The following is a 25,104-nucleotide window of genomic DNA, read 5'->3' on the forward strand; positions in this document are numbered from 1 at the left end:
CATGGAGGGTACCCTGGTACTTGTGAGACATTAATCTACACAAATATGAGTGTTTCAGAGCCGAAAAATGTATAATACTGTTGATATCATTGGTAAAAAGACACATTATTCGTGAAAAATTGAAAAAACAAATATGAACACTAACTTTGGACAGTGTTTGTGACTAAGTGAATACCAAAAAAGACTGGACATACCCAATTTTGAATACCCTGGGTTGTCTACTTTTGCAAATGGCATGCTATGATGGGGTTAATTTTTATTCCTGTGCTGCCATACGGTCTCAAAGGTAACATAGCCCAGCAAACCAATCTGGCAGAATCCATTGTATAAAAACTGAAAATGGGGCAAGCCCTGTATTTGGCCATGTAACTTTTCAATAGCCCTTAAAACCTGTAGATGGTGGGTGCTGTTATATCCATGAGACATCGCTGAACACAAATATGTGTATTTTATTGCAGTAAAATCTAACACTATTTTGACATTCATGGTTAACGTTTCATGCAGAACTAAGAAAATATCAAAATGTCCTAATTTTTCACATATTTGTAGATTTTATTCATATTAAATTATATTGCATATATAAATATTGATGTGAAATGAAAACTCTATATCTTCTGAAGGATTCTAAGTATTCCAAGACCAAACTAAGTAGTCCAAGACTAAGTAGTCCAGTAACCCACACTAAAACTAAATCTATTAGTCTAAATCCTGATCAGGACAGGTGGCTAGGCTGTTTCCTAACAACATCTCTATTTTCAGCCGCTTTCTAGCTATGCCCTAATTATTTGCCAGCCAGCCACCGATCAGATAAATAAATCACATAAATAAACTGCCTAAATTGCCAGTGTTAGTCTACTTGAGCGCGTGACGTACCTTTATACCTGGTCAGTGCTACCAGGTCATCAGGAGTACCAACAGACTTGCATTGATAGAGAACATTATATATGGTTGCAAGTGTGTGGTTGTATAACCTTTTTTTGGATAGTGATCTTTCAACTAACTAGGAGGATGGTGACCCCTGGTGGACTGTGTATAAGCTGCAATTCTTTTTACCAAATTGGATAAATTGTTGATACAGATTATATACTGTTCTAAATAGAACATAAGTTTCTCTTATGGTTTACTATTTTTTTTACTATTTCTTTTTCGTCTTCCTTTTTCTTCTCTTTTAATGTGTAGGAAGATCCCAGGAGATTTTTGTACCTTTGTTTAGATGATGTGCATGTTTTTGATATGTTTTTAATTTTAATGAGAATTAATTAAAAGTGATGTTTTAATTACTTATTTTGTAGAGCTAAAACCCTTTGGTCCTGTGGTGGACCATCTCAATCAGACTGGTTCCACAATCTCTTTGTTTAAGGGTATAGTTTTCTCTGTACAAAACAAACTCAAATAGAGTAGAGGAAAAAAAGGAGCTTAAACTAACATTGGTGAGTGATATAAATTACTGTACAGAAAGAAAAATATAGATTACAGAGAAAGTGGATTTGCCATCTCCCAATCTATTTTAAATGTAAAAAGTGTGTGTGTGTGTGTGTGTGTGTGTGTTTGGTGTCTGACAATATAAAACATTAAGGAGTTAGAAAAACAATAATTTACCTAAAGGCTCCAAATCTGGTGAAATCTCTGGCAAGTTGAACAGACTAGAGCAAATTGACTATGACTAGATAGATGAGCATATTTCCCTTGATTTTTGTACTATTCCAAGGCAGGGGCGTATTAGCCGCGAGGCTAACAAGGCATTTGCCTTGGGCGGCATTTTCCAGGGGGCGGCAAAAAAAGCCGCCCCCAAATGCCCAAGGCAAATGTCTTGTTAGCCTCGCGGCTACCAGACATGCCGGCGGGGTGCTGGGCGACCGGGCGGCACTGTCTGGCGGGCGGCCGGCCGGCGAGGGAGCACTTCCCCTGAGCTGTCTGCTCAGCTCCCTCGCCAGCCGCGGAGTGAGGCTGGGAGGCGGAGCCGGAATATGACGTCATATTCCGGCTCCCAGCCTCACTCTGAGGCGCGCGAGGGAGCTGAGCAGACAGCTCAGGGGAAGTGCTCCCTCGCCGGCCAGCCGCCCGCCAGGCAGTGCCGCCCGATCGCCCAGCAGCCACTGGACCACCAGGGAGGAAGAGACACCCCCCCCCTCCCCAGCATTCCCAAAGGTAAGGAGGCGGGGGGGGGGGGGGGTTAAATTAAAAAAAAAAAAAATGTGTTAAAAATTAATTAAAAAAAAAAGTGTTAGAAATAAATAAAAAAAAACGTGTTAAAAAAAAATTAAAAAAAAGTGTTAAAAAAAATAAAAATGTGTTAAAAATAAATTTAAAAAAAAGGGTTAATGTGGGTGGGTGAGTGTGTGTCAGTGTCTGTTAGTGTCAGTGTCTGTTAGTGTCTGTGTCTGTTAGTGTGTGTGTCTGTTAGTGTGTGTCTGTGTCTGTTAGTGTGTGTCTGTGTCTGTTAGTGTGTGTCTGTGTCTGTTAGTGTTTGTGTCTGTTAGTGTTTGTGTCTGTTAGTGTGTGTGTCTGTTAGTGTGTGTGTGTGTCTGTTAGTGTGTGTGTCTGTTAGTGTGTGTTTGCCTGTGAGTGTGTGTGTGTATGTGTCAGGGTACTCACCTGTGAGACAGACGGCAAGACGTGGTCGCTCCTGGAATTCCCAACAGGGGACTTGAACCGGGGTACTTGTCTATCCCAGTCCTGCTCTCTACCTCTGAGCCACAGCGGCTTTACCTGAGACTTCTGATTCCGGCCTTGTTCATTCTGGCTTGGCTACTACACCGGGGGCTGCACCATGACTTGCCTGCTTCTCACCTGACTCTGATCTCCATTAGCAGGGTATTTAAACCCAGCCTCGCCCTGCTCTCATTGTCAAGTCTTTGATCTTTGTTCCTGTGTCGTACCAGTGTTCCTGTTTATTCTGCTTCGTGTATTTGACCTCGGCTTGTGACTACGTTTATTCTACCTCTGGCATCCTTTGACCTCGGCTATCCCTCGACTATCCTGCTGGTTCTGTCCTTGCCTGTCCTGCGAATTTGGTACTGCATCCTGCACAGCCCCCGTGCACAGACCCACAGGCCAGGTGAATTCTTACCTGACCACCTCGGCCTGTGGCTATCTGCAAGGGTGAGCGTCATATCTGCGCTACAGACTCCCAACTCAGGTAAGACCCTGACAAAAGACTTGACCAATATGGAGTCCGCAGAAATGTGCTCACCCTCACTCCAGCAAGTGTCCAGCCTGGCCCAGATTGTTTCGGAGTTGCAGCAGGAACTTTTATCTCTTAAAGGCGCAGTACATCCAGCTCCGGAACCCTTTGTCATCATGCCCGACAGATTTGATGGTAACTACACGTCCTTCCAGTCATTCAGGATGGATTGCGAGGTATTGTTCTCTTTAAAGCCTCGAACTTACGCCACGGATTTCATCAGGGTCAGAGCGGCTATCAACCTGTTGTCTGGACGCATTAAAGCTTGGTCTTACCAAATGTTGCAGAGGAAGAGTCCTGTCCTTGTCAGCTGGGAGTCCTTTATTATTGCTTTGGACTCACAGTGCAGGATCACTAAGCCCAAGCCAGCTCCAACTACTAAAAAATCGCGGAGTCTACGTCACCACACCCCAGTGATACCCTCTTATGATCCAGTTCCCAGGAGAACTCCAGAGGTATCCTGTGTTCAACTTGATCCTGAGGAGCCTATGCAAATTGGACGTGTCCACTGCAAAGTCACACCGGGAGAGAGGGACCGAAGGAGAAGCCATGGTCTGTGCTTTTACTGTGGAGAAGGTGGACACTTCATCACGCTTTGTCCTGTTCGCCCTCCTAGACCTCCTGCTCCAGAGTCGTCTGCCTTTACTACCAAAGTTGCTTCCTGTATTACCACCACTACTTCCTACCCACTTGAAAAGGATTTACCTAAGGATTGTGTCATTGCTTCTAATGGCACTACGGTCTGTAAAAAAGACTTGGAAGTGTTCGAAAAAGCACTGCTAGCTGCGAGCACTGTCCCTCCCGAAGTTGTGGAAGTTTTCGTCACCCCTACCCGGAACCTAGACCGATCGTCCGCCGTACCAGAAACTGGTACTGGGAAATCCCGAGCTAATCAGGGATCCCATACTGAGGACTTTCACTATGGGGACTCGACGGATTCTGAGAGTGACTCTGGAGAGACGGATTACTTCGATGAGGAGCCTGCTTACGCCCAGAGGTCGTTTTTGAAGGGGGAGGTACTGTCAGGGTACTCACCTGTGAGACAGACGGCAAGACGTGGTCGCTCCTGGAATTCCCAACAGGGGACTTGAACCGGGGTACTTGTCTATCCCAGTCCTGCTCTCTACCTCTGAGCCACAGCGGCTTTACCTGAGACTTCTGATTCCGGCCTTGTTCATTCTGGCTTGGCTACTACACCGGGGGCTGCACCATGACTTGCCTGCTTCTCACCTGACTCTGATCTCCATTAGCAGGGTATTTAAACCCAGCCTCGCCCTGCTCTCATTGTCAAGTCTTTGATCTTTGTTCCTGTGTCGTACCAGTGTTCCTGTTTATTCTGCTTCGTGTATTTGACCTCGGCTTGTGACTACGTTTATTCTACCTCTGGCATCCTTTGACCTCGGCTATCCCTCGACTATCCTGCTGGTTCTGTCCTTGCCTGTCCTGCGAATTTGGTACTGCATCCTGCACAGCCCCCGTGCACAGACCCACAGGCCAGGTGAATTCTTACCTGACCACCTCGGCCTGTGGCTATCTGCAAGGGTGAGCGTCATATCTGCGCTACAGACTCCCAACTCAGGTAAGACCCTGACAGTATGTTAGTTTGTGTCTGCTAGTGAGTGAGTGTGTTTGTCTGTTAGTGTGTGTGTGTGTATTTAGAATGCGTTGCGGGGGGAAAGGTTGGGTGGGGGTGGCGCGGGGGGAGGGGGGGCGCCTGAGTTTTGTCCTGCCTAGGGCAGCACAAAACCAGGATACACCACTGTTCCAAGGGACATTGAAAGCACTGTAACAGTTTCATCCCTTTAACCCCTTGAGGACACATGACGTGTGTGAATTGTCATGATTCCCTTTTATTCCTTGTTCCTTAAGGGGTTCAAGTGTTTATAGTGTTTTTAGTGTCTGCAGTCCCTGGTGTCCCTCTTCTATTTAGCGTTAAACTGTTTTTAATGTTTTAATGCAATGCAAGTCTTCAGCAGCCCATCCCCTCTGTGCTGCTTAAACTAATGAGTTAGCATTAGCCTAACCAGAAAAGTGGATGTGATTGGCTTTGTGTGTTAACGGACTGCTTTCATCCTATCAAAGCGCCTATGGCTGGCGTTAAATGGTATGGCAAGCATGAAGTGTGTAATCTCCGCTTTAGCAATACCTCCAGTGGGGTCTAGGTTATGAGTGGCCAGAGACACTTGTTTTGTGTAAAACTGATCAAAATTGTTTAAACACTGATTGTAGGGTCAGTGCCAGAAGACTCCAAGGCATGACAACAAATGCATTGATATGAAATCATTATGGAGTCCCATAAGAAACCAGAGGAGCCAAGTCAATGTTGAAAATTAAATCAATGTTTCTTGTATTTTAAAGGCTTAAAGGGACACTATAGTCACCTCAACAACTACAGCTCAATGTAGTTGTTCAGGTATGATCTATAGCTCCCTGCAGGGAATATAATGTAAACACTGTTTTTTCAGAGAAAATACAGTGTTTACATTGATTGATGGGAATACCTCCAGTGGCAGTCACTCAGACGGCCACCAGAGGGACTTCCTATCATGCAGGGCCCTAAAAAGGCCCTGTACACGTCAGACGTATTAAAATACGTCTGACGTGTGCAGGAGAGAGAAGGCACTGTGTGCGCGCCTTCTCTCTCCAGCCTGTCAGCAGAGGAGGGTGGCGGGCAAAGACCGCGAGCTGAGCTGTCACTCAGCTCAGCTCGCGGCCGCGCACACCTCCCGCATGCGCGGTAGTGCGCTAAGTACTTCAGAGGGCGGCATGAATGCTGCCCTCTGAAGTATGTGCGCATGTGTGGCGAAGCCGCGCATGCGCACAAGGGAGCAATGACACTTCCAAATGGAAGCGTCTGATTGCTCCCTGCTCGCGCCCGCCTATTTCGTCTTTTTGACGAAATAGGGGGCGCGGCTTCACAAGGCTCCCGGCGCTGGAACCAGGTGAGTAAAGAGGCTTGGCTGGAGAGTCCCTTTAACAGGTTGTCAATACATTTTTAATCAGAAGCTCTCAGTTTAGTTAAGTAATTAAATGGATCTACAATTAAAGGGACACTCTAGGCACCCAGACCACTTCTGCTCATTGGAGTGGTCTGGGTGCCAACTCCCACTACTCTTAACCCTGCAAATGTAATTATTGCAGTTTTTTATAAACTGCAATAATTACATTGCAGGGTTAACTCCACCTCTAGTGGCTGTCTATTAGACAGCCACTAGAGGTCACTTCCTGGGTTCTAGCACAGGAAACCTGTGCTAGAGCGTCGCTGGACGTCCTCACGCTGTGTGAGGACCTCCAGCGTCGCTCAAAACCCCATAGGAAAGCATTGAAATGATTTTTCAATGCTTTCCTATGGGGAGACGTAATGCGCATGAGCGGCATTGCCGCGCATGCGCATTAGGTCCCCTCGGCCGGTGGGCGAGATCAGTCTCGCCCACCGGCCGACGCAATGAAGAGGAGGAGCGTCGCGGAGGCGGAGACAGCGACAAGGGACATCGCCGCTGCCTCAGGTAAGTCACTGAAGGGGTTTTCACCCCTTCAGTAACCGGGGATTGGCGGGTGGGAGGGAGAGGGACCCTCCAGTGCCAGGAAAACGGATCGTTTTCCTGGCACTGGAGTTTCCCTTTAATAAGAGAAATGAGTGGACACCAGTCACATGAGAAGCACTCTGCTTAAAATGTGATGTGAGTGATTGAGGTAAAAATGGGACTTTACTATTTGTGTCTATATAGAAACATAGAATGTGATGGCAGATAAGAGCCATTTAGCCCATCTAGTCTGCCCAATTCGTAAAATATTTTCATTAGGCTCTTATATCTATGATTACCTTATTCCTATTCTACACATACTTAAACTACCTCACTGTGTTAACCACTTCAGCTAGAAGGCTATTCAATGCATCTACTACCCTCTCAGTAAAGTAGTACTTCCTGATATTATTTTTAAACCTGCTGGAGGGCCCAAGACAGCTGCTCCGTTTGCCCTCTGCCCGCAAACTATGGGGACCCATCGGGTGGCCCATGCACTTAGGGCCACCCAGTGGGCCTGTGTCAGCAGGGGCCCGGTCGGGCGCTGTGGCGCTTTAACAGCGCGACCGGGCCCTTACTTTTCGGCAGCCGACTGGGAGGAAGTGACAGCCGCGCGTCACTTCCTCCCACAGAAACAGGAGCCGCGCGGGAGGAAGAAGCTGTTCCGGAGGGGGCCAGGCCGGGAGAGCTTAACTCCCAGCCACCCCAGCCAGCCCACTGGACCCCAGGGAAGCCACCCTCCAGGAAAAGGTAAGAAACTGGAGGGTGGTTATCAAATTTTGCATGAGTGTGTGTGTGTGTCAGTGTCAGTATATATGTATGTGTGTATGTGCTAGTGTGCCAGTATGTCTGTCAGTGTATCTGTATGTCTGTGTGTGTGAGTCTGTCAGTGTCTGTGTGGTTCAGTATGTGTGCATGTCTGTCAGTGTATGTGTGTATGTCTGTCAGTGTGTCAGTATATCTGTGTTTTTGTGTGTGTGAGAGAGAGTCTGTCAGTGTGTCAGTATGTCTGTGTGTGTGAGTCTGTCAGTGTGTCAGTATGTCTGTGTGTGTGAGTCTGTCAGTGTGTCAGTATGTCTGTCTGTGTGTGTGTGTGAGAGAGAGTCTGTCTGTGTGTATGTGTGCCAGAATATCTGTATGTCTATGTGTGAGTCTGTCAGTGTCCGTGTGGTTCTGTATGTCTGTGTTTGTCAATATGTCTGTCAGTGTATGTGTGTTTCAGTATGTCCATCTGTCTGTGTGTATATGTGCCGGTATGTCTGTCAGTGTATCTGTATGTCTGTGTGTGTTAGTCCGTCAGTGTCTGTGTGGTTCAGTATGTCTTTCTGTATGTGTGTTTCAGTATGGCTGTCTGTGTCAGTACGTCTGTCAGAATGTGTCTCTGTATCTGTATGTTGTCCATTTGTGTTTGTGTGTATCTGTATGTGTCAGTGTTCGTATCTGTATATCTGCGTGTGTGTCAGGTTGTGTATCTGTGTGTCTGTATGTGTGTCAGTGTGTGTGTTGGTGTATCTAAATGAAGTCAGTTTGTGTACCTTTGTATCTGCATGCATGCCAGTGTTTGTATCTGTGTGTGTCTATGTGTGTGTCAGTGTATCTATATGTAGTCTGTGTGTATCTGTATGTTCTTGTGTGTATCTATATGCGGTCAGTGTGTATCTGCGTGTGTGTGTCAGGTAGTGTATTTGTGCGTATCTATATGTAGTCAGGGGGGCCCAAGTAAATGCTTGCCCAGGGTCCAATCCAAATTAAAGACGGCCCTGGCCCCACTAATTTAAGACTATGTCCTCTTGTTGTGATAGTTTGTCTTCTTTTAAATATAGTCTCCTCCTTTACTGTGTTGATTCCCTTTATGTATTTAAATGTTTCTATCATACCCCCTTGTCTTGTCTTTCCTCCAAGCTATACATGTTAAGAACCTTTAACCTTTTCTTGTAAGTTTTATCCTGTAATTCAAGCACGTGAAACTCAAAGTCTGGCATGGGCCACATAAACAAGGTTTACGTTTATGTGGGCCGCAAAAAAAAACCTTACATTTTCATAGAAACATAGGTTTATTTTAAAAAGCACAGTATAAAAAAACAGCATCCCCTCTACTAAATCCCAGTCCCCCCTCTACTAAACCACAGCACCCCCCCTCTACCACCCTGTGCCAAATCTGATCTGACACAGACACATACATACTCACTGACAGACACACACACACACATACTAACAGACACACACACACACACACATACTAACAGACACACACACAGAGACACACACACACTCACTGACAGACACACATACACAGACACACACTGACAGACACACACACACACATACTCACTGACAGACAGACATAGAAACATAGAAATATAGAATGTGACGGCAGATAAGAACCCGGCCCATCTAGTCTGCCCAATTTTCTAAATACTTGCATTAGTCCCTAGCCTTATTTTATTGTTAGGATAGCCTTATGCCTATCCCACACATGCTTAAACTCCTTTACTGTGTTAACCTCTACCACTTCAGCTGGAAGGCTATTCCATGCATCCACTACCCTCTTAATAAATTAATACTTCCTGATATTATTTTTAAACCTTTGCCCCTCTAATTTAAGACTATGTCCTTTTGTTGTGGTAGTTTTTCGTTTTTCTTTTAACCCCTTCAGGACGGGTGACGGACGAGGTCCGTCATCCAGGGAATACCCTTAACGACGGGTGACGGACCTCGTCCGTCACGCGATAAAATTAACCCCAGATCGCCGCAATCCTGGCGATCGCGGGGTTAATGGTGCTCCGGTCTGCCTCTGTATTAGAGGCAGACCGGGAGCACCGGATCGGGCTGCCCCAGTACATGTGCCCACTCTGACAGCATGTCAGAGCGGGCACATGTTCTCTGTATACTCACCTCCGCCTCCCTGCACTTCCGGGTTCAGTGTGAAGTGCAGGGAGACGGATCTTCAGTGATCCTGCCCCCTGGTGTAAAAAAAAAAAAGTAAAATTAAAATCCCACCCCCCTTTACCCATTTTAATAAAAAATTAACCCCTTCCCTGCCAATTGATCACTGACTACAGTGATCAATTGGCAGGGATTACATTTTAATATGATCTGATTTTTTTTAACCCCTGAGGGTTAATTCTTTTTTTTTAACCCTCAGGGGTTAAATTTATTTTATTAATTAATTTAAATATTTTAAAATTATAAATTTAGCTAGCTGGGGAGGGTGGAAGTTAGTGGGGAATTGGGGGATTTTGTGTTAGGCTAACTAGGGGTTAACGTTAAAAAAGTTTTAAAATAAGCTTTAAAAAGTTAAAAAAAAGTTTTAATAACGTTTAAGTAAAAAATTTAAAAAAATAAATCCTTTACCCAGTCCAAATAAAAATTAACCCCTTCCCTGCCAGTCTATCACTGCCTACAGTGATCAAAATACAGATCACAGTATTATACTGTGATCTAATTTTTTTTTAACCCCTGACGATTAACTTTTATTTATTTTTTAACCCTCAGGGGTTAAATTTATTTAATTAACTAATTTAAATATTGTATAATTAAATATTTTGCTAGCTGGGGTGGGTGGGAGTTATGGGAAAATGGGGAATTTACTGTTAGTGCTGCTTACTGCTAGTTAGGGGTTAACGGTAAAAGAAAAAGCTTAGAAAAATGTTAAATCTGTAAAAAAAAGTTTTACGAAAGTTTAGGAAACTTTAAAAAAATTAATAAGCAAAACAAAAGTTTAAAAAATAGTTTTAAAAAGTAAAAGAAGTTTTAAAAAGTTAAAAAATACATTTAATAACGCTCATTACCACTACACCTGGTACAAGCTAGCAGAAAAATGATCCCACGCTAAGGTTCAAAATATGCCTTTTGAAATACCCTGGGATGTCTTCTTTAAGAAATGGTATGCCTTTGTGGGGTAGTTTGAATTATATAGCCTGGTAAAATACTCTAAAATGGGACATGGGCACAGCGTAAAAATTTAAAGTTTGAAAAAAAATGGAATGGCTGTGTCCCAAATGTGCCCCTCCGATGTCCACATATACCTGGCAAAGGTACATACGGGGGTATTTTTGTACTCAGCCGACATAGCTGAGCAACATATAAAGTATTATAGAGTGGTGGTACACATAAGGTTTGCAAAATATACTGTGCAAACTCACTTTGTGTGTCAAAAAGGCAGAAAAAACGCTTATTACCACTACACCTGGTACAAGCTAGCGGAAAAATTATCCCACGCTAAGGTTCAAAATATGCCTTTTGAAATACCCTGGGGTGTCTACTTTAAGAAATGGTAGGCCTTTGTGGGGTAGTTTGAATTTAAAACCTGCGAAGATGCTTGGAAATTGCACATAGGCCCAGCGTCAAAATTCTAAGTTCTGTAAAAACTGATATGGCTTGGTCTCCAATATGACACTGTAGCTTCACAATGAAGACATTCATTGGGGATGTCTTTTTTACTCAGAAGACTTAGCTGAGCATAATTTGGAGGTTTTGAACTTAGTGGCACATATGAAATATACAAAATGCCCAGCAAAAATGCAATCCGTATGTAAAAAAATGCCCCAAATTATTTTTTACCACATACTTTTGGCATGTAAAAAAATGGGGGCATGTTAAGGCACAATATGCACCTTATGAGATACCCTGGAGTGTCTACTTTTACAAATGTTAGGCCTTTGTGGGTTTTTTTTTGAACAGTCAAACTGTTATAATACCCCAAATGGAAGCATAGGCTCATTAAATCCGTCTCTCAAAATTCTACTGTGAATACCGAAAAGGACAGGTCTCCTGTATGCCACTGTAGCTTCACGAAATAGTGCCATAGACATACAATGGGGGTGTCCTTTTACTCAGAAGACTTAGCTGAGCATAATTTGGGGGGTTTGAACTTAGTGGCACATATGAAATATACAAAATGCCCAGCAAAAATGCAATCCGTATGTAAAAAATGCCCAAAATTATTTTTTACCACATACTTTGGCATGTAATGGTAAAAAAATGGGGGCATGTTAAGGCACAATATGCACCTTATGAGATACCCTGGAGTGTCTACTTTTACAAATGGTAGGCCTTTGTGTTTTTTTTTTTTGAACAGTCAAACTGTTATAATTACCCCAAATGGAAGCTCATTAAATCCGTCTCTCAAAATTCTACTGTGAATACTGAAAAGGACAGGTCTCCTATATGGCACTGTAGCTTCACAAAATAGTGCCAAAGACATACAATGGGGGTACCGTTGTACTCAGCAGAAGTAACTGAACACATAATAAAACTTTGTACAGGAATAGCACACACCAACTTTACAAAATACACATAAGAAGTTCTTTGTTATAAGTTTGTGTGCGAAAACCCCCAAAAAACACAATTTTACTCCAATATTTAGCAGAGGTTGGCGGTAAAATGGCTACGTAGAAAGTGTCAAAACAACCTTAAGTAAATAGCCTGTGGTGTCTACTTTATATAAATATATACTTTTGTGTGGCAATTTTGTTTTCTTTTATGGCTATTAAGCTTACAAGACAAACATACCAAATTCTAAAATCGCTCCACATTAAAAGTTTATTTTACTCCTTGTGCTTTGTGACCTGTAACTACCAAAAAAACCTTAAAATCCCAGACACATTATATATTCTGTAAATCAGAACAACTAAATGAATTTATTTTTAATTACTTTCCTTAACCTGCACTAATTGTGCACACATTATTATAGCAAAAACTGTAAAAAAAATCAAGATTTTTTTTTTTTTGCATTTTTCTGTATTTTTTAATAATAAATAAGCATTTATGTAAATATATGTTACATCAAATTAAAGCCCTTTCTGTCCTTTAAAAAACGGTATATAATATGCGTCGGTGCAATAAATTAGTAAAATGCAAATTGCAGTTGAACGCAAACAGCAAAAAATGCTTGTGTCATTAAGTGAAAGACAAGCTTCTGAAGCTGTGTCCTTAACCCCTTAAGGACACATGACATGTGTGACATGTCATGATTCCCTTTTTTTCCCAGAAGTTTGGTCCTTAAGGGGTTAAGGGGTTAAATATGGTCTCCTCCTTTACTATGTTGATTCCCTTTATGTATTTAAATGTTTCTATCATATCCACCCTGTCTCATCTTTCCTCCAAGGTATACATGTTTAACCTTTAACCTTTCCTGGTAAGTTTTATCCTGCAATCCATGAATCAGTTTAGTAGCCCTTTTCTGAAGCACTTCCCTCTTTCTACTGCTAATACCTCTCCCTATACAACCAAGTATTCTGCTAGCATTTCCTGATGCTCTGTTTTATTGCCTGCCTACCTTTAAGTCATCTGAAATAGGTACCCCTAAATCCCTTTCCTCAGATGTTGAGGTTAGGACTGTATCAAATATTCTATAATCTGCCCCTCGGTTTTTACACCCAAGATGCATTATCTTACACTTATCCACATTAAATGTCAGTTGCCACAGCCCTGACCGATTTTCTAGTTTACCTAAATAATTTGTCATTTGGGTTGTCCCTCTTGGAACATCAACCCTGCTGCAAATTTTTGCATCATCAACAAAAAGACATATCTTACCATCAAGACCTTTCTTCGAATATATTCCATTGACTACAATCCTCTGTTGCAGGTCACTCAGCCACTGCCTGACCCATTTAACAATATTGGAATCCACACTCAAATATTGCAGTTTATTAATATGCCTTCTATGTGCGAAAGTGTCAAGAGTCTTACTGCAATCTAGGTAAGCAATGTCTACTGCACCACCTTGATCTATTATTTTAGTTACCCAATCAAAAAACTATATATATAAAAAAAAAATAATAAGATTAGTTTGGCATGCTCATACTGAAGTAAACCCATGTTGTGTCTGATCTTGAAATCCATGTGATTTTAGATGTTCAACAATCCTATCCTTTAAAATGGTTTCTATTGCTTTCCCCACTTCTGAAGTAAGACTTACCTAAAGTTGCCTGACTCCTCCCTACTACCTTTCTTGTGAATTGACACAACATTTACTAATTTTATAGCATGACAGGAGGATTCATATTTGCTTATGTCTCTCTTTACTAAAACTCCACAGCAGCACATTAACATAGAGATAAAAACACCAGAGACAAAAAAAATCATGAATCCATAAAAGGCTTCTCCCAACTAACTATTTCCTCTTTCTTTGCTGCTCCGCAGACAGTACAGGTCAGAGTACCTCTGCCTCCTGTTATATATGGGTGGTTGTGGATATTTTACTGTATTTATATGTTTATTACTGTATTGATTTATTTGTTTAGAGGGTATTTTTGCATCTCCCTACTTAGTGCTGTAGCGATTTATTTATTTAGCTATACTGTATTTTCTACACCTACCTGCTTAGTGCTCTAGTGATTGATTGATTTATTTAGCTATCTGTATTTTCTTCATCTACCTGCTTAGTGCTGTAGTGAATGCTTGATTGATTGATTAATTCATTTACTCTGTTTTTCTGCATCTACCTTCTTATGGCTGCAGGGATTTATTTGTTTAGAATGTGTTTACCTTCCTACTGCCATTATGATTTATTTATTTAGATTGTATTTTTCTGTCTCTACTTTTTTGCTGTAGGGATGTATTTTCTCTTATGACTTTTCTGCATTTTCCTGTTTTGGGCCCCCCATGTCTGGGGATCATTTTTTTCTTGGGTTGGGGGGGGGGTCCTTTTTTCCCTCCCTCCCTCTACCTTTTCCGGGTGGCTTTGCTCCCTTCACTTTTCTTCCGTTTTGCGGCCGCCGGAAAGCGGTCTTCCGACTGCTTTCCGTTGCCGACCGCCGGGACACTGGAGTAAGACTCTGGCGGTCCCACGTGTTGGATCCCGCCCGCCGGCTCCATCCGCTGAGCGAGATCATCTGCATCCACACCCCACCCCACCCATGCTTCTGCTCGCGGTATAACTGCTCCCACGGCGTGGGTGAGGGGGGGGGGTTACCTTCCCATGCAGTTACCAGACTTACCGCATTAGTTCCGTCGATGGCAGGCACATGTGCTGTAGCTTTGACTGGGACTTAGCTATTGTGGTGGAAGCTCGGTAGAAATTAAATTTAGTAGGCCGAGATTTCCACGTGGCATATTTGTATGTTGGTGTATCAGTTAGTCAGTTACACGTAGCTAAGATACAATCAACAGTGTACTGAGCAAGTGCAGGAATGCAGGAACTATAAACACTTCCCCTCCTCCATTGTTCTGGGTGAGCCATGTGGTCTAACAGGTAAGGGAAGTTAGGCTTTGTTCAGCTGATTGGGTAACGAGTATATGTGGGTAGAGTTAACTATAGGAGGAGCTATATGTCTATATTATGCATTTACACAGTCAGTTCTGGGCTCAGACTGTTTGTTGTGGTGACGCTAGTCCCTCTGAGCCCCGGTCGGTGAATCGAATAAAGAATCTCTTCCTTCCTGAAGAAACCTGTGTCCACTTCTCTGTGCTTGGCTTCGTCAGTTTCTCCGGTATCACTATGACTTGGGCGCATTGCACCCTCAGGCTGTCCTGGCTTTGTGCCCCATGTGGCTGGCAGGTTAGGCTACTGGGGACTATAGTGGATGATATAGATCACAGGCATGCTATATAGAGATGTGCACAACCCCTCAAGGGTTACAGGCACAACTGGCAGTGTTACCACTTATTCCCCTCGGAGGGAGAGGATGATGGGGGTGTGGATTATGATGAGGGCCCCTAGTGGCACCATGAGATGTAGAACAAAGTCCACTACAGGGGCCCCAACGTCCTTGGAAGAAGAGGTCGTCTCATGGATCGCCTTAAACGAACCCCTGTTCGACCCTCGATCCATTGATCACCTGGTTTCTTTGGAATGATCTCCAAATGATCACCTAGCACCATCGGTGCATTTATGGGCCCGTAGACTGCTGGCTTGAGAAGCCCGCAGGATAATTCGAGCGGTATTCCCAACCTGAGCCCCCAAACAAAGTAGCCGCAAACCCAGACTTAGACCCAGATGGGGCACTGCGGTTTTGCTGGTTGAGCACCTGTCTAGTATTCAGGAGATTCTGAGAGCGGCCCACTGCAGTGCCTATACTATGAAGTCCACACTGGCAAACCGATTGTTCTCCGCTACACAAGTTGTGCTAGCAGAACATACGAGGAAGTATAAGAGGTGTCCTATTTTTACATGGAAATACTTGCCGGAGGCTTATCTCAGCTCCAACCCGTACCTTTTATAGGGGGATTGGACCCTTGACCCGGAATTTCACACTTGCCTCCGCTTTCGGATGACATCCCAGACGGGGCCCCGAGTCTGGGGTGGCAGACGACCCTATCCTAAACGCAATTTGAACTGCTGGAGGTGCCTGGGATAAAGGGATCTGAGCCCCTCAGAGTCCCGGCATGAGTCTACGATTGAACGTATATTCATTAGTTGCTTTGAATTAGACGCGGCCCTCAAGAAACTTCTAGGGACCGCGGGGCCCAGTTCTGGTAAAGTGGCCACTATTTTCTCCCTGGTGAGATAGGTATCTTGTGCATCAGTCATTTGGGCGAAATTACAACCTGGTTGGCAGGTTGGGAGGAATTGAGGACATTCAGGAATACCAGAACTATCTGAAGAGATCTTTCTTGTTTTCCATGCGTTGGGACCTGGAAGCGACTCTTCATCGATATAGGACATCTTGCTGTACGGTCTACCTGGACGGGCTTGCCGGAACCCCTGCGAGGTACCTCCCAGACCGAAAGGTCAGACGCTCCCTGCGTTTTCCCTGGTTAGAGTCCCTGGATTTCGTTTTTTTCAACCAGGGAAATATCGACATCCTCTACATCTTAAGGAATGGAGTCCTGGAGGGCAGATTGGACGCAAGGGGGTGCCTCCTACGCTCTCCACTGCCCGAGTTTCTCGTACGTATGGAATAGTTTTCTCTGGGAGGACCCGGCGTCAAGACTTTAGTCCACGGAGGAGGACCCATCAGGCCCCGACCAGTTAGGCTGGATGACGGACCTGTTTGCTCAGCGATGGACGCTTCCCTCAAGGAGTGTTCGACACGGAGACGCAGACGAGTCTCCTCCGTTTGTTTGGTCTCAGGACCTTTCTACAGGTGCCTCGGTCTGCAGTTCCTGGATTCCCTGGATCCTTGCTCATTTGATCTCGGGGATTGTGAGACTTTGGTCTGTATGGTGACCCTGACGTAGTTGGGTCTGGTACGGATCTCCTAACTTTGCTACCACTTTTACAGGGTTCGTGTATTGTTTGGTCACTTTATTACCGGGGACTGCCATATCAATTAGATTAGGTAGCGCGTACAACTGTTGTCAGTGGGCCTCGCTCTGCTTAGAATTCCCTTTACGGTTCCTGAGGATGGGTATTCATCTCCCCAGGGGGTACACGCATTTATGTCATGCTCCTATGGTGGTTTCTGTCCGGTTTTGTCCATTCACTGATTCTGGATTTATTTCAGTTGTTATACCTTGTTTTTTCTTTCAGATGGGTTCGGTGGTTTGGACCTTAGTTGTCCATCAGACTTAGTTGGACCCGAGGGTCATATTATTACTTTGGTAGTGCTCCCACCTTTAGGCGGTGTTCGACGTCACCGTTTGTTTAAATGGTTCTTCCCTTTTTCTCGCCCTTCATGTACCGCTTGGTTGTGGTTGGCATTGGCGGGCGTATAGGTTTTTTCGGTTCACTTCAGTCCGTAACACTGCGACTTCAGGTACCGACATGGCGGGCGTTTTTCTCCAAGACATTGTACCCTTTCCTGCAGGTTACGAGGAGCTATCTTCGCAGAGTTTAGGTTGGTACGGCGGATCGTGTTTCTTTGGTCTTTGCTGTCCGAGCGTTAAAAGAGCAAATATGAAGCCTCCTGTCATGCTATAAAATTGTAGGTTATACTAGCTTTAGTGTAACTATAATCTTAATTTTATTAATGACAGGAGGCGAATATTTCCCTCCCAGTTTCTCCCTCCCTTTGTTGTTTGTTGGTTTGACTGACTTGTTGTTTATTCACCTGGTCTCCTGGGCTAGGTTGGTTATCTGGTGGACTTGGGGTTTATCTGGGTTATGGTACCGTCAGTATTTTATGATGGGATATTCAGGTTTTTTTCACTTTCTGGGATATTATACTGTCAGTATTTACGATAGGGATTAATGTTTTCTCAGTACATTTCATTCGCTAATCAGTGTTTTCGACTCTGTTTCTCTCATTTCAGTTTAATGGTTTGGCTACAGTTCTTAGATCCGACTACTCTACAGGATAAAGGTCAAGGCTTCACCCACTGGTTCCACGGTTTCTAGTTCGCATTGCATTCATCGTTATGTTATGTTTGTTTCTCCTGTTAATGTATTTGTGGTGTATTGTTCATGTACTTTATTTGTCGCAGCGTGAAAGAGAAAATAGTTAGTTGGGAGAAGCCTTTTATAGATTCATGATTTTTTTGTCTCTGGTGTTTGATCTCTATGTTAATGTGCTGCTGTGGAGTTCTAGTAAAGAGAGACTTAAGCAAATATTCGCCTCCTGTCATTAATAAAATTAAGATTATAGTTACACTAAAGCTAGTATAATCTACAATTTCCATTCTTCTGGGACTACTCCCATTAACAATGATTGGTTAAATAAATCAGCTAACGGTTTTGCTACTACACCACAAGTTCTTTTAATAACTTTGGATGTATCCCATAAGGCCCAATCAACTTATTTGTCTTTACTTTAGACAGCTGAAATAGAACCTCTTCGTCTGTAAACTCGGATGTAACAAATAACTCAGTCTTATGTTCTAATTGAGGTCCCTTTCCTTTATTTTAATCTGTAAATACTCAACAAAAATAGTAATTGAGGTAGTCCGGTATACATTTACCTTCTTCTACATACCTTCCTTCTTTTGTTTTTAGTCTAACTAATCCTTGTTTTACTTTACTTTCCTCATTTATGTATCTAAACAATGTTGCATCACCTTTTTTACTGACTGGGCTATGGCTACTCCATTTAAATTGACCTATTCTGGTAATGACTCATTTAAGCATATTCTAATTTTAGAAAAGTCTTTTTCTAAAATCTAAAATGTTTGTGTGGTGTGATTCAGTCAATGTTTTTATATTAAAAACACACTGACTGGTGATCACTATATCCTAAACTTTGCCTACAGTAATATCTAATACCAAATTTCTGTTTGTTAACACTAACTCTAGTATGGCTGCCTTACGAGTTGGCTCCTCAACAAGTTTTAGAGATCATCCCAGTGGGGAATTTAAAATATGTATACTGGCGCAAGCAGCTATTTTGGTTTTCCAGTTCACATCAGGATGATTAATGTCACCAATGATGATAACTTCCCCCTTCAATGTCATTTTAGTTATCTCCTCAAATAGCATATTATCTAATGCTTCTATTTGTCCAGGGGGCACATAAATCATATCTACACAAGTTACTGTGCGATTGCCAAATTTTAATTTAACCCAAACAGACTCTATGTTCACCTTACTACCTTGTATTAAGTTAGACTTTATGCTATCTGTGGCGAATGCCACTTCGCCAGTGGGGTTTGGAGGGGACTTGCCAGCCGTTTACCCTGTGACTATGGCACCTTTAATTTATTATGGTTAAAAAAAACCTATTTGTACTTATTATGACTTATTATGACTATATTATTCGAACTTTCGAAATAGCACTTCGAACTCCCGAAGCCATTTGAAGTGCCATTCGACCACGTGGTGGAGGCCATCTTGTTCGCATGGACTAAAACCGTGAATAAACTTCAGGGGGATTTAGCCGCGAATGCCCTGGAACTATTTTTGGCCTGAAAACCTTGCGGTTCCCGTTTGGTCCTCCAGCAGCACTTAGCCGCGATTCTATGGAACTGTTTTGGGCATGGACCCATGCCTGCACCTGGGCAAAACTATGACTTCCATAACATTTCTGTACCCCCTGATCTGATCTGGGTGATTTTTGGATATGTTGTTCACCCAGATCAGGGTTATGGAGATGTTGTGTTTTGGGGTACGTATGAGACTTCATAAACAATGTGTGTTTTTCTGCCTGGAGATAATTGAGTTACATACAGTACTTCATTCAATCACCTCACAGGCAGAGGGAAGGGATCGTATGTGTGTTATGGGAGTGTCGTACAGTTAATTACTGTTCTTATTGTTTTATTCCCTTTGTGTCCATGTGCCCAACAAGGTCCACCTGGGTGTCACCCTTGTTGGGAAACTTACATAAAAGGCCAGTGTGCCTCCATTAAAATCGAGTTCCTGCTCAACCCTGGGTCTCGTGATTGGAGGGGAACTGCTATATTCGCACTGGGGATGGCTATACTCCTTATACTCCCCTGGGTTCTAATCACTAGCTCTTGTAAGAGCAGTTCCAGGTACGCTCTCTGAAGTAGGAGAGGTCTTTCCCACACGGTCCTGAATATCCAAGGGTGATCCAGGGTGGGAGGAATGACGGCGAGATCCCAGCTAAGCTACGGCGGTTATGGAGTCTGCGGTGCTTGTGGTGTCCCATGAGGTGCCTACAGACCTCAGTGTCATCTAGGAAGCATCTGTTGGCTGAGGTGCCCAGTCAGGGTGCCGGGTGATCCATCACACTATCTTTTACATACAGGGCCACCCCTCCCCTTTTTTTTGCCTTATCTGTCATTTCTATTTAAAAAGTACCCTGGCATTGCTATGTTCCAGTCATTTTTCTCATTATACCGTGTCTGAGTATTAGCCACTAAATCTACTTTTTCAGTACCCATTATTGCCAACAGTTCATGGATCTTGTTCTCTGAACTGCGAGCATTTGTAGTCATGACTCTAAGCTTAGCATTTTTAACACGCTTGCTACAGGCACTTCCTGTCATTGTGTTGGGGGGCAATTGGATTGATGTTTTATCACCCTTTACTCCCCCCTCCCAGTTTAAATACTTTCTAGAAAAACCTCTAAACTGCTCACTGAGAACATCCGTTCCCTTTTGAGAAAGATGTAAACCATCTTTTTTGTACAGTTCATTTCTATTCCAACTAGACCTACCATGAGAAGCAAAGCCTTGCTCCCAACACTATTCTTCAAGCCACAAGTTAAAGTCCCTAATACGCATCCGCCTGTCGTTCTGAGTGTTATGCACAGGCAGAACTTCAGAGAATGACAGAATGGCAAGAGCACAAAAAACTTTACCTCTGAAACTTCATTGCAAGCATATTCATCTATCCCTAGATGGACAAGAACATCCAATTCCCCTTACTGCTTTACTTGCTTAACACTATTAAAAATATGTCTCCTGTCTCTGCGAGCAGTAACTCCAGGAAGACATTCCCCAGAGCCACTATTGTTGTCCAGCTCCACACCTCTTATGATACAACTCATTGTCAACAACATTTGCTTTCTATCATGACACAACTCATTGGATCCCTAGCGATAGGATAAGACTATGGCTTCAATCAGGGGTCAAGTCCTTGGGAAAAAAGTGTGGGAACTCACCCAAGATTCCCCCCCCCCCTGCCCCCCCTTAAAAAAATAAAAAAAATAAAAATTACACTCCTATGCATATAGTGCAGTGCATGTATAATGAATGTAGTGTGTTTGTAGTGAATTCAGAGTATAAATAATGAATGTAGTGTGTTTGTAGTGAGTGCAGAGTGTGTATAATGAATATAGTGTGTTTGTAGTAAGTGCAGTGTGTATAATAAATGTAGTGTGTTTGTAGTGAGTGCAGTGTGTATAATGAATGTAGTGTGTTTGTAGTGAATGCAGTGTGTATAATGAATGTAGTGTGTTTGTAGTGAGTGTAGAGTGTGGATAGCGAATGTAATGTGTTTGTAGTGAGTGCAGAGTATGTATAATGAATGTCGTGTGTTTGTAGTGAGTGCAGTGTGTATAATGAATGTAGTGTGTTTGTAGTGAGTGCAGTGTATATAATGAATGTAGTGTGCTTGTAGTGAGTGCAGAGTGTGTATAATGTGATTGGGTAATGGATAATTGTATGTGGGCGTCTCCCCTGCAGGGGAGAATTGCATAAAAGCAGAGAGTTCTACTTTACCCTCAATTTGAAGTGCCGTCTCTTATTGGGGGAATCTGCTACAAGGGATTGCTATGCTTGTCATATTCCCTTGCTACATCACTGTTAAGTCCTTGGAATAGCTGGTTCCTGTTTTGCTCTCTGGAGGAGTCTACGGTGGTTATGGTGTCTGCTGCAGTGCTTGGAGGCCTCAGGAAGCGCTAGGAGCATCCTTCAATGGAGGTACCCAGTCGGGGTGCCAGGTGATCCGTTACAGTGTGTATAGTAAATGTAGTGTGTGTAGTGAGTACAGTGTGTATAGTGAATGTAGTGTGTTTGTAGTGAGTGCAATGTGTGTATAATGAATGCAGTGTGTGTAGTGAATGTAGTCAGGGCCGGACTGGGAATTAAAAGCAGCCCTGGAAAAAAAATATTTACCAGCCCCATAATGCGTCGCGCCAGCATAGTGTGCAGATACAGAGTTAGAAAAGATAACTTAAAATTAAAATTATTACTCCAACGTGAAAAAAGCACATATAGGCTTAAAAAAAAAAAAAGAGTGCAGATTTCTTTTAAGCAGACGTGCCTTTGCATATAACCAATGTTTCAGTCCAACTACCATGACATATTAAAGAAAGCTTGGTAATGGGACTAAAATGGTGAATGTATGTAGGGCACAACTGTAAAAAATGACGTTATCTTGTTTATTTTGAGGTCCTGTGGGTGCACTCTTCACTTTAAATATGTTATTGTGCTGGATTATGCACCTAGCAACAAGACTGGGCCAATATCTGCTTATTACATATTGTACATATCAATGACATTTCTTAGTGTATTATGCATATATAAATGTACATTAATATATGTGTAAATATAATAGGCATAATTATATATATATAATATAAATCAGTGGCGGATCCAGAGCCTGATCTCAGGAGGGGCACCTATAGATTATTTAACCCCTTAAGGACCAAACTTCTGGAATAAAATGGAATCATGACGTGTCACACACGTCATGTGTCCTTAAGGGGTTAAAGAAATAATTCATGCACAATAACCACTACTGCTCTGTGTAGTGGGTATGGTGCCAGGAGTGCCGGGACCCGCTCCCAGAGTAAGTAGTCAGACCGTTTAAGTACAGTTTGACAACTTACCTGGGGTCTGCTGGGATATGGGGCTGTAGTAGGGTATAGGAGCAGTGGTGCAATGTGTGAGGGGTGCAATGTGTGTGAAAGGTTCAGTGTGAAGGGTGCGTGGGGCAATGTGTGTATGGGTGGCTGTGTGTGTAGGGGAATGTGTGTATGGGGGTCTGTGTGTGTGTATGGGGGGGCAGTGTGTGAATGTGTATGGTGTGTGTGGGCAGTGTTTGTATGGGGCTAGAGTTCACTCTCACCACTTGGACCACCAGGAATCCCTGGTGGTCGCAGTGGTGAGAGTGAACTCTAGCCCGTAGCTCCAGGGCTAGAGTTTCCCTGTGGCACTCTCCCTCCCCCTCTGTCTCTCTCTATTCACCCCTCTTTCTCCCCTTGTGTCTCACTCTCCCCCCTCTGTCTCTTTCTCCCTCCTTTCCCTGTGGCACTCTCCCTCCCCCTCTGTCTCTCTCTATTTACGCCTCTTTCTCCCCTTGTGTCTCACTCTCCCCCCTCTGTCTCTTTCTCCCTCCTTTCCCTGTGGCACTCTCCCAACCCCTCTGTCTCTCTCTATTCACCCCTCTTTCTCCCCTTGTGTCTCACTCTCCCCCCTCTGTCTCTTTCTCCCCCCTTTCCCTGTGGCACCCTCCCTCTCCCTCTGTCTCTCTCTATTCGCCCCTCTTTCTCCCCTTGTGTCTCACTCTCCCCCCTCTGTCTCTTTATCCCTCCTTTCCCTGTGGCACTCTCCCTCCCCCTCTGTCTCTCTCTATTCGCCCCTCTCTCCCCCCTTGTGTCTCACTCTCCCCCCTCTCCCTGTGGCACTCACCCCCCTCTGTCTCTCTCTCTATTCACCCCCCTCTGTCTCTCTCTCTATTCACCCCCTCTGTCTCTTTCTCTATTCACCCCCCTCTGTCTGTCTCTCTCTCTCTATTCACCCCCCCCTCTGTCTCTCTCTCTCTCTCTCTCTCTATTCACCCCCCTCTGTCTCTCTCTCTCTCTATTCACCCCCCTCTGTCTCTCTCTCTATTCACCCCCCCTCTGTCTCTCTCTCTATTCACCCCCCCTCTGTCTCTCTCTCTATTCACCCCCCCTCTGTCTCTCTCTCTATTCACCCCCCCTGTCTCTCTCTCTATTCACCCCCCGTCTCTCTCTATTCCCCCCCTCTGTCTCTCTCTATTTCCCCCTCTGTCTCTCTCTCTTCACCCCCTCTGTCTCTCTTCACCCCCTCTGTCTCTCTTCACCCCCTCTGTCTCTTCACCCCCCTCTGTCTCTCTCTCTTCACCTCCCCCTGTCTCTTCACCCCCTCTGTCTCTTCACCCCCTCTGTCTCTCTCTCTTCACCTCCCCTGTCTCTCTCTCTCTTCATCCCCATCTGTCTCTCTCTCTATTCACCCCCCCTCTGTCTCTCTCTATATTCACCCCCCTCTGTCTGTCTCTCTCTCTATTCACCCCCGTCTCTCTCTCTATTCACCCCCAATCTCTCTCTATTCCCCCCTCTGTCTCTCTCTATTCCCCCCTCTGTCTCTCTCTCTTCACCCCCTCTGTCTCTCTTCACCCCCCTCTGTCTCTCTTCACCCCCTCTGTCTCTTCACCCCCCTCTGTCTCTCTCTCTTCACCTCCCCCTGTCTCTTCACCCCCTCTGTCTCTTCACCCCCTCTGTCTCTCTCTCTTCACCTCCCCTGTCTCTCTCTCTCTTCATCCCCATCTGTCTCTCTCTCTATTCACCCCGCCTCTGTCTCTCTCTATATTCACCCCCCTCTGTCTGTCTCTCTCTCTATTCACTCCCCCTCTGTCTCTCTCTCTCTCTCTCTCTATTCACCCCCCTCTGTCTCTCTCTCTCTCTATTCACCCCCTGTCTCTCTCTCTATTCACCCCCCCTGTCTCTCTCTATTCCCCCCTCTGTCTCTCTCTATTCCCCCCCTCTGTCTCTCTCTCTATTCACCCCCTCTGTCTCTTCACCCCCTCTGTCTCTCTCTCTTCACCTCCCCCTGTCTCTCTCTCTCTTCATCCCCCCTCTGTCTCTCTCTTCACCCCCTCTGTCTCTCTCTTCACCCCACTGTCTCTCTCTTCACCCCCTGTCTCTCTCTCTCTCTTTTCACCCCCCCGTCTCTCTCTCTTTTCACCCCCCTCTCTCTCTCTCTTTTCACCCCCCGTCTCTCTCTCTTTTCACCCCCTGTCTCTCTCTCTTTTCACCCCCCCCGTCTCTCACTCTTTTCACCCCCCTGTCTCTCTCTCTTTTCACCCCCCTCTGTCTCTCTCTCTTTCTTTTCACCCCCCCTGTCTCTCTCTCTCTTTTCACCCCCCTGTCTCTCTCTCTCTTTTCACCCCCCCCTGTCTCTCTCTCTTTTCACCCCCCCCTG

This window comes from Pelobates fuscus, chromosome 1, assembly GCF_036172605.1.
Source record: "Pelobates fuscus isolate aPelFus1 chromosome 1, aPelFus1.pri, whole genome shotgun sequence".
Taxonomy (NCBI): Eukaryota; Metazoa; Chordata; class Amphibia; order Anura; family Pelobatidae; genus Pelobates; species Pelobates fuscus.